This window comes from Hevea brasiliensis, chromosome 11, assembly GCF_030052815.1.
Source record: "Hevea brasiliensis isolate MT/VB/25A 57/8 chromosome 11, ASM3005281v1, whole genome shotgun sequence".
NCBI classification, from domain to species: domain Eukaryota; kingdom Viridiplantae; phylum Streptophyta; class Magnoliopsida; order Malpighiales; family Euphorbiaceae; genus Hevea; species Hevea brasiliensis.
In genome coordinates this window covers 11,786,113-11,796,553 of record NC_079503.1, presented here as the reverse complement: position 1 = coordinate 11,796,553, position 10,441 = coordinate 11,786,113, and the positions used below count along the sequence as shown (strand labels likewise).

Genomic DNA, 10,441 nt, shown 5'->3' with positions numbered 1-10,441 from the left:
GGATCATGCCTATCCTAACATTGGGGATTTCATGCCAAGTATCACAAGACCAAGAGTAGAAGCTAACAACTTTGAACTGAAGCCTACACTCTGTCAGATGGTACAACAATCACAATTTGGAGGAAATCCAAGTGAAAGTCCACATGTGCATCTAGCACACTTTCTTGAGATCAGTGATATGTTGAAGATAAATGGAGTTTCTGATGATGCAATTCGACTCAGATTATTTCCTTTTTCTCTGAAGGACCGAGCTAGAGAGTGGTTACATTCTTTGCCACCGGGTTCTATCATAACATGGGACAAACTTTCTCAAGCATTTTTAGCCCAATATTTTCCACCAAGCAAGACAGCTATGCTAAGAAATGAGCTGACTTCTTTCAAACCTAGAGATGATGAGAGCTTGTATGAAGCATGGGAAAGGTACAAAGATTTGCAAAGGAGATGTCCACATCATGGGATTCCTAAGTGGATGCTTGTTCAACACTTTTACAATGGAGTTTCACCAGCTATTAGAAGTACAATTGATGCATCTTCTGGAGGTGATCTTATGGAGAAATCTGAAGATGAAGCTTTTTCTGCTCTTGATAAAATTGCTTATAACAACTACCAATGGAGTTGTGAGAGGAATGAGATCAAGAAACCAGCTGGTATGTTCGAGCTTGATGCCATGAATATGATTAATGCTAAGTTTGATGCTTTGACAAGGAAAATGGACAAGCTAAGCATGAAAGTAGATTCTTCAGCTGGAGGTTCTAGTAATTCAGCAGAAGTTGGAGCTGCAAATATCAATTGTGCAGCAGATTTTTTTGCACTTAATCAAGATTTTTCAAGTGAGCAAGTGGATTATGTGGGGAACTACAATCAAAGACCAGGTGGTAACTCATTTTCTGCAACTTATGATCCAGCATGGAGAAACCACCCCAATTTCTCTTGGGGAGGTAGACAAGGACAAAATCAAAATTTTCAGCAATCTTCTGGGTATCAACAACATCAGAATTTTCAGCAAAATAGAGGTCCTCCTCCTGGAATTTCTAAACCTCAAAATGCACCTGCTCCACCTCTACCACAACAAGCACAACCAGACAAGACAGCTAGATTGGAAGCCATGATTGAGACTCTACTTGTGAGCCATCAAAGTCAACAAGAAATGATTTCTCAATTAGTATCTAAAGTGGATCAAATGGCAACACACAACAAGATGTTAGAGAATCAAATAGCTCAACAAGCTAGCTCTTCAAATAACAAAGCATTTGGGAAGCTCCCCTAGCCAGCCAGAAAATTCAAGGGAGCATTGCAAGGCTATTACATTGAGGAGTGGAAAAATATTGGAGAATGGAGATAAAGAGATTGAAGAGAAAATTGAAGAGGAGAAAAACAGAGAAGGAGATGAACAAACTGAAGCTGAAGTTAGAATTGAAGCTGAGAAAGAAAATTCAGTGGAAGAAAAAAGAAGTAAGGAGAGAGAGAGCAAAGAGGAAGAACCTAAATATGTTGCACCTAAAGCCTACATGCCACCTTTACCATTCCCACAAAGGTTCCAAAAAGCAAAATTGGATAAACAATTTGGGAAGTTTTTGGAAGTATTGAAGTCTTTGCATGTGACTATTCCTTTCACTGATGCCTTAGCACAAATGCCTTCATATGCTAAATTTTTGAAGGAGATTTTATCTAACAAGAAGAAATTGGAGGAATTTGAGACCGTAGCTCTCACGGAAGAAAGCAGTGCTATATTGCAAAATAAGCTTCCACCCAAACTGAAAGATCCTGGAAGTTTTTCCATACCATGTCACATTGAGGATATCAGTATGTGGTATTGGAGATGGAGGAGGATGTACACATTCCTATTATTCTTGGTAGACCTTTCCTTGCTACTGCTGGAGCTGTGATTGATGTAAAAAATGGGAGGCTTACATTAGAAGTTGGGGAAGAGAAAGTTGAGTTTAATTTGTTTCAAGCAATGAAAAAGAAAGATGATTCAAATTCATGCTTGAGAATTGATGTGATAGATGAAGAGGTCAGAGAAGTGCTTAAAAAGCAACATCCTAAAGATCCCTTAGAAGCTTGTTTGGTTCATAACATCAAAAAAGGGGATGAGATTAAAGAAGCTGTAGAATATGCTACAATTTTGGAAGGAAATCCACCTTTGCCTATGGCTGATATTGAAAAGATTGGGGACTTGAAGCAAGATACAACTTCATCATCAAAGCTTGAAAAAAGTGAAGCACCGAAAGTAGAGTTGAAACCTCTTCCAACAAATCTCAGGTATGCTTTTCTAGGTCAAAATTCTACATATCCTGTAATTGTTAGTGCTAAATTGAATGATTGTGAAGTTGAAAAATTATTGAGAGTTCTTAGAAAGCATAGAAGGATAATTGGTTATACCATTGATGATATTAAAGGAATACATCCTTCTGTGTGCATGCATAGAATTTTGTTGGAAAATAATCATAAAGCCTCTCGAGAGTCACAGAGGAGATTAAATCCAAATATGAAAGAGGTTGTGAAAAAGGAAATCTTGAAATTGCTTGATGCAGGTATCATTTACCCTGTTTCTGACAGCAATTGGGTAAGTCCAGTTCATATTGTACCCAAGAAATGGGGCATCACAGTAGTGCAAAATGAAAATGATGAACTAATACCTACAAGGACTGTAACTGGATGGAGAATGTGTATAGACTATAGGAAATTGAATAATGCAACTAGAAATGACCATTTTCTATTACCATTTATAGATCAAATGCTTGAGAGACTAGCTCATTATTCTTATTTTTGCTATTTGGATGGTTATTCAGGGTTCTTTTAGATCCCTATTCACCCAGATGATCAGGATAAAACTACCTTCACATGTACTTATGGTACCTTTGCATATCGAAGGATGCCATTTGGACTATGTAATGCCCCTGCTACATTTCAAAGATGTATGATGTCCATATTTTCTGACATGATTGAGGGTATTATGGAAGTGTTCATGGATGATTTTTCTGTGTATGGTAAATCTTTTGATGAATGCTTATCTAACTTGTCTAAGGTTTTGCAGAGATGTGAAGAGTTCAATTTAGTTTTAAATTGGGAAAAGTGCCATTTTATGGTACAAGAAGGAATTGTTTTGGGACATCTTGTGTCAAACAGGGGTATTGAGGTGGATAAAGCAAAAGTAGAAATTATTGAGAAAATGCCACCCCCAACATCCGTGAAGGGAATGAGGAGTTTCTTGGGGCATGCCGGATTTTACAGGAGATTCATCAAGGATTTCTCTAAGATTTCTAAGCCTCTTACCAATTTATTGAGTAAAGATGTGGAATTCCATTTTGATACTAATTGTATGAACGCTTTTTGCAGGATAAAGGAAGCTTTGATATCTGCTCCTATTATGCAGCCACCCGATTGGTCATTACCTTTTGAGTTAATGTGCGATGCTAGCGATTATGCAATTGGTGCTGTTTTGGGACAAAGGAAAGATAAGAAGGTGTATGCAATATACTATGCAAGTAGAACCGTAGATGATGCTCAAATAAATTACTCTACTACAGAAAAAGAGTTTTTGGCAGTGGTATTTGCAGTAGATAAATTCAGGTCCTATCTTGTGGGGTCAAAGGTAATAGTGTATACAGATCATGCAGCTATCAAGTATCTCCTTCAGAAAAAAGAGGCTAAACCTAGATTGATAAGGTGGGTGCTACTCCTTCAAGAGTTTGACTTGGAAATTAAAGACAAGAAAGGAGTAGAAAATGTGGTAGCAGATCATCTATCTAGATTGAGGCAAGAATAAGGAGATAATTTGGGAAAAGAACCCCCAATAGATGATTATTTTCCTGATGAGCAACTGTTAGTAATCATGAATGCAAAAACCCCTTGGTATGCAGATTTCGTGAACTATCTGGTGTGTGGAATCCTTCCACCTGACCTAACATGGCAACAAAAGAAGAAATTTCTTTTTGATGTAAAGGATTATGATTGGGAAGAGCCATTTTTGTTCAAGAGATGTGGAGATGGGTTGATTAGAAGATGTTTAGCTAATGAGGAGATAGGGAATGTTATTAAAGATTGTCATTCTTCACTTTATGGGGGTCATATGAGTGTGACAAAGACTGCAGAAAAAGTTCTTCAAGCATGGTTCTTTTGGCCACACATGTTTAAAGATGTGAGAAAGTTTGTAAATGCATGTGATAGGTGTCAAAGGATGGGTAATATCTCAAAGAGAGATGAAATGCCCCTCCAAAATATATTGGAAGTGGAACTATTTGATGTGTGGGGCATTGATTTCATGGGACCTTTTCCATCGTCCTTTGGACATAAATACATTTTAGTTGGAGTAGATTATGTGAGCAAGTGGGTTGAAGCTATACCATCTCCAACTAATGATGTTAGAGTTGTGATTAAATTCCTTAAAAAGTTCATTTTTACAAGATTTGGAACTCCACGTGCCATTATAAGTGATGGAGGTTCTCATTTTTGCAACCATCAATTTGAAAGATTATTACAAAAATATGGAGTAAAGCATAAGGTTGCAACACCCTACCATCCACAAACTAGTGGTCAAGTGGAGATCTCAAATAGAGAGTTGAAAAGAATTCTTGAGAAAACAGTGACTAGTTCAAGGAAAGATTGGTCACTAAAGTTAGATGATGCTCTTTGGGCCTATAGAACAGCTTTTAAAACTCCTATTGGCACCACCCCATTTAGATTGGTTTATGGGAAAGCTTGTCATTTACCTTTGGAATTGGAGCATAGAGCATATTGGGCCATAAGGACACTGAATTTTGACTTAAAAACTGTAGGAGAAAAAAGAATGCTGCAACTAAATGAACTTGAGGAACTTAGATTAGATGCTTATGAAAATGCCAAGCATTACAAGGAAAGAACTAAGAGATGGCATGATAAGCATATTAGGAGGAAAGAATTTCAAGAAGGGGATGTTGTTCTCTTATATAACTCTAGGTTAAGGTTATTTCCCGAAAAATTAAAGTCAAGATGGTCAGGGCCTTACACTGTTATAAAGGTATACCCCTATGGAGCTGTTAAGATAGGCAATGAAACCTCAGGGACTTTCAAAGTTAATGGGCAGAGATTAAAGCATTATATTATTGGAGAACCCACACAAAAGGTTGTAGAGGTTTCATGGCTTGGTTCTCCAATCAGGGATATTTAGGTGATTTAGAGTGGAAGGTCAAGCTTAAGACCTTAAACAAGCGCTTCTTGGGAGGCAACCCAAGCGTATCCTTTTATAGTTTATTAATTTTCCATTCCATTTCATTTTCAGTCTTTACCCTCATTAAACTAAAAAGTGACATTTGTTTATCTTTTGTACGTCATTCATGAAGATTGGGCAAATTAACACATGTAGCAAAAAGAAAGAATTGAAAGGAAGCAAGTATAAAGCAAAATTCTGCACTTTATCCAGTACCTGTGAACAGTAACACCTTTAAACTTGTGCTAAATTGTTGATATTGCAATCTACTTGATAACATATGTTTGATTTTGTGTTTTGTGTAAATTCTATGAAAATGCAACTTGAATGAGGATCAATTTTGATATTTAGGACTGATGTGAGCTTTATTAAAGTGCAAAAATAGGGTTTGTTAAGTTTTACCTTTTAGTGTATATATAGTTCTGTAATCTGTTAGAAATTTACATGTTTTTGTTTGAATTACTGCTAGTTTTTGCAGTCTGCAGATTTTTATTACTGTTCATGCTGCTTAAAAAGTCAATTTCTATGTCTTTTCTGTAATTTTTGAACGTCTGAAACTTGTCTCAAATGCTGCTGAACATGTGTTTTTGATATAAGTTTAGAAAGGAGACCATTTCATTAAGTTTGCAAAAAGGTAATCACAATTAGTGCCTAATTTGAACCATGCTTGCATAAGCTAAATGAACATGTACAATGCTTGCTAAGTTTATGAGAGATAATGAGCTTAAATTTTTCAATTTGGTGGTATTAATGTGTATTTGGTAATTGCTGAGGGTCATGATAGCATTCCATAGCATTTGGACTGTTTTTTGTAAGTAAAATCACAAATTTTCCCAAAACCTGCCGAAACTTGCTGATGATGTTGCTTACTAAGCAGTATCCTATGCAAATTCTGCTGAACCCTATGCTTAACCCCAAGCACAGCCCAAATTACCAGTTGTCTGCCCCACATTTTAAAAAGCCCAAAACTTCTGCCATTTTTATGAAAACCCTCCTGATAAACCACAACTTTCATTCTGCCGACTCCCTTCCCGCACCATTTTTTCCGGCATTTTTAAGGGAAGCTGAAGAGTCTCTTTCTCTTCATTAAATGGTGCGAACCAAGATGTGGTCCACCCACAAACTCAAACCCAAAAGATTTCGACACTCTGTCAAATCGAAAATGGGTACTCCATCATCTCTACCCACAAACCCTAACCCCAATCCCAGTCCGCCGCTCCCTCAATCACCACCACCGCAAATGCCGCTGCTACCTCAATCACCACCACCTCAAACACCACCACCACCCCAAGGCCAAACACCAACTCTCATTCCGCCGACCCCCCTCTCGCCACAAACTGAGCCACCAAATGAAACACCCATTTTCGAAACTCTGTTCCCAGAACCAATGCCTGAACCTACACCAACTCAAACGAAATCTAGAGGTAAAACTAAAAAGGCTGCAGGTAGACCCAAGAAAACCACTGTCGGAAAAAGAAAAGGGGCACCCTCTGTTCCTTTGGACTTAAACTCCCCACTTCAACCTTCCTTTGAACTAGTCAGCAAAAGAACTAGGTCCTCCTCGCAAATTCCAACACCAGTGGTCCAAACCCCTGTATCTCAGTCACCCTTAAACTCTCCAGCAGCTCCTGCGTCATCTGCCAATGATATAGAGGAGGTACTTTCTCCATTACCTTGGGCTTTTAAAGACATGGATATGAAAAATGCTTATGACAGTTTAGCTTCTAAACCTATTTTGGCAAACAAATATATGGATAAGCAGATTTTAAAAGAATTAGGCATTTATGACTCTGTATTTACCTATTTAGATGCTGTCAACTGGACTAAATTTGCTAGGATTAGGGAAGCAGTGTACAAGGATTTGACATTGGAATTTTTGAGTTCCTTAAGGCTGAATTTCAAACCAACAGTACCCGAGCATAAGGATGTGATTTATTTTCGATGTGCTGGCATTGATAGGGAATTAGACATGGATGCTATGAATGCAATTTTTGGTTTTCAGGGTTCGAGCTATAAAAATATTGAGTGGCAACAAACTATCTATGACCCTGTTCAATTCTGGAAAGACATTGCACCTTTTGGGGGTTATTACAGATAGAGGACTGCAAAAGCCTCTAAGATAGTTGATCATGTGTTGAAATACCTCCATAGATTCATCTCTTACACTATTTTAGGAAGGGGACACAGTAACAGCATTGTGGGTACTAGAGATTTATTTTTCTTGTGGTGCATGAAGGAGAGAAAATAAGTGAGCACAGCCCATTTCCTAGCTACTCATTGGTACCAAATTGTCACAAAGAATACCAAAGGTAGTATAGTTTTTGGAGGATATATAACTGCCATAGCCAACTCATTTAGCTTTGATGCTAGTCTATATAAGCTACTGCCAGTTTCTGGTGAGTCATATATAGACAGCACAATGTTGCTACACATGGATGTTTGTGAGAAAGTAGGACATACCTATGCTTTGTTACAAAGAACATCCACGAAGCGATGGTACAGACCCAACTACCTTTGCACCATCAGAACCCCAAACAACCACTGCCCCCCAGTCTTCAGCAGATATTTTGTCCCTCTTAAGATCCTTAGAATCCAAAGTAGCCAGTTTCACTGTCCAACCATCTGTTCCCTCACCTGACACCACAGATATCCTTGCTACCTTGAAGAGCTTAGAAGTCAAAATTGATACCATGGGTCAGCAGCAGGTCAACCAAAAGAAGAAGCTAGAAAAGAAACTTAAAAAGAGATTTTCATCTCTTAAAAAGAAACAGAAGCAGCAACAACTTCAAATGTTGGAACTCTATAACAAATTGGCCCAATCTTATAACAATTTATATCATTGGGGCCAAGACATGCTTCAAGAAATGAAAGACCTCACAGAAAATTTGGAAACTGCTTCTGAAGCTTCGGATCACAATGAACCTACTGCAGGACCTGAAGCAAACCCTGATGCAGCAACAAAGCCTTGACAGCGGAGCTTGAACAGTAGTAGTAGTTTAGTACTAGTTTTAGTTCTTCAATTCAGTTTTAGTTTCTATTTTAGGTTTATTTTGTAATCTGTTTATTTTAATCTTCAAACCTTAGTAATAGTTGTAATACTTTGGTAATTAGTTTTTCTGATTATATTTGCACTTCTTTCCTTTAGTTTACTTTATTTTATTTTATCTTCTGATATGGATATAGTTATTCTATGAATGCTTTTTTGTTTAATTATTGATTTAACTGTTAGATCTTATTTCTTTACACTTTTTCATCTTCTTGCACATTATTTTTGCACTTTATCTTTTCTTCAATCCTAATTTTGTTGACATTGATGAGCTGCAAAATTTTCTTTGAGCCACATATGTTTCACATCACTTGGAGGTAACAGTTTACCCTTTTACTATTTATGCTTATGGTATGTTGCCAATGATTATGCCAATGCTTATGTTTTCGCTTTACCCTACGCAACAGGTTAAGCAACATCTTAAGCAGTGTAAATTCATACATTTGGGATACCTTTTCACATTTTTCTCTTTAAAGCTTCATTGTTAATATCATTTTGAGCTAATTTTGAAATACTTGAGCTTATATTGATTTAATCCCCAAGTGTATATATTTCATTCATTGATTAGTTCACACAATTTTGCCCATCTTTGCATTCATTTTAAACATTGAGGACAATGTTTCATTTGAGTTTGGGGGTGAGGGCAAAATTTTTACAAAATTTTTAAAATTTTCATTCATTAAAATTTTCATTCATTCATTTATTGCATTTCATTCATCCATATATAGATAATCCATATACTTATACATATACCACACACATGTCTATACTCATACACATACATTTGCATATAGTTTTCATATAGATTACACTTAATTCTAATTTGATTTATGCATTCATTTTAGGATCATGCATATCATAAAAATAAATTTTTACCTTGTCCTTAGAGGATTGAGAGTTGCTTTGAAGAGCAATTGAGCTTACTTTTAGAAGGGTTTGATGGATTGAAAGTTCTAGATAGGTGCAAAGCTATTAGATTCTTGCTTTAGTTTATATCTTCTTAGCCAAGGACTACCCAATCAATTGCATTGACTTTGAGTGCAGAGAGAAAACTCTAGGGTGAGAAGTAACTAATTGATGTCTCACCAATCCTAGAACAATCTTTCCAAACCTTTCAAGGCGAAATCATAGCATACACTTGAAAAAGAAATAATCTAGGCATTCTTTAAATTTTAAACCCATATTTTAGCCTTAGCCAACCTCACTTAAAAGTTTCCCTTTGGAACCAATTTGAGCTCACATTTACCCCCCTTATTCCTTTGGAACCCACATCAATGCTTAGCCATAAACCCAAACACTTACCTACCCTCCATGACAATAATTCTTTGAGTGATAGATACACATAAAAAAAAAGAAAATATATATATATATATATATATAACAATTAGTTGGGAGAAGTGACTAAAATAAAAAGGCTAGCAAATTCAATTATGGTATGTAAAGTAATTCACTACCCAAGTACACAAAGAAATGAGTTTGGGGGTGAATTGAAAGGGACAATTATAATTCAAAGTCAATTTTATTTATGTAGTCCCTCTAAAAGCTTCAAAATTATATGCTAGCATTGGTGAATAGTAGTAAAGCTCCTTCCCCCATTTGATTCAAAAAAAAAAAAAATTGTGTGTCTTGATCTTTTAATAATTTAATTATTCTCATATTTTGTTACGTTTATCATTTTCTTGTTAGCCACATTATCACCCCTTAGCCCCATTACAACCCTTGAAAGTCCTTTTGATCTTTTGATGGTGTTTTGCTACATTAGTGGAGATTGGAATAGGAAAATTACCTATGGGATTGTAATATCACTAATACATTCATTTACTTCCATCATTATTTGAGACACTTTAATTTATGGATTACCCTATAGTCTATTTAGGCATGATTATTCTTTGTGATTGATTGGTTTGGGCTTGATGATATGGATAATTGACCCAAGGCTAAGCGGTGATAACTTTGGTAAGGATTGAATTCTTTGCATCTTGAAAGTGGGTATATGGTGTGTTGGTGGCTAAAAGTAAGTTTGAGAGTTTGGATGAGTAATTTTCATAAATTTAAGGTAAGGTACCCCAAATTGTATTAATTGTTTTTAATTTGCTTGAGGACAAGCAAAGGTTTGAGTTTGGGGGAATTTGTTATATTCATTTCATATAGGCATTTTAGGGTAGTTTTTGCATCCATTTTGCCCTTATATTTTAGTATATTTTATG

The 10,441-nt window shown here is 36.3% G+C and overlaps 1 non-coding gene across 1 annotated transcript; it reads right to left on the bottom strand.

Moving 5' to 3' along the window:
- Positions 1-352: 352 nt before the first annotated feature.
- Positions 353-459, bottom strand: LOC131170732 (small nucleolar RNA R71). The gene has a single exon (XR_009141500.1). It is a non-coding gene; the product is annotated as a small nucleolar RNA R71 (small nucleolar RNA).
- Between the last annotated feature and the right edge of the window lie 9,982 nt (positions 460-10,441).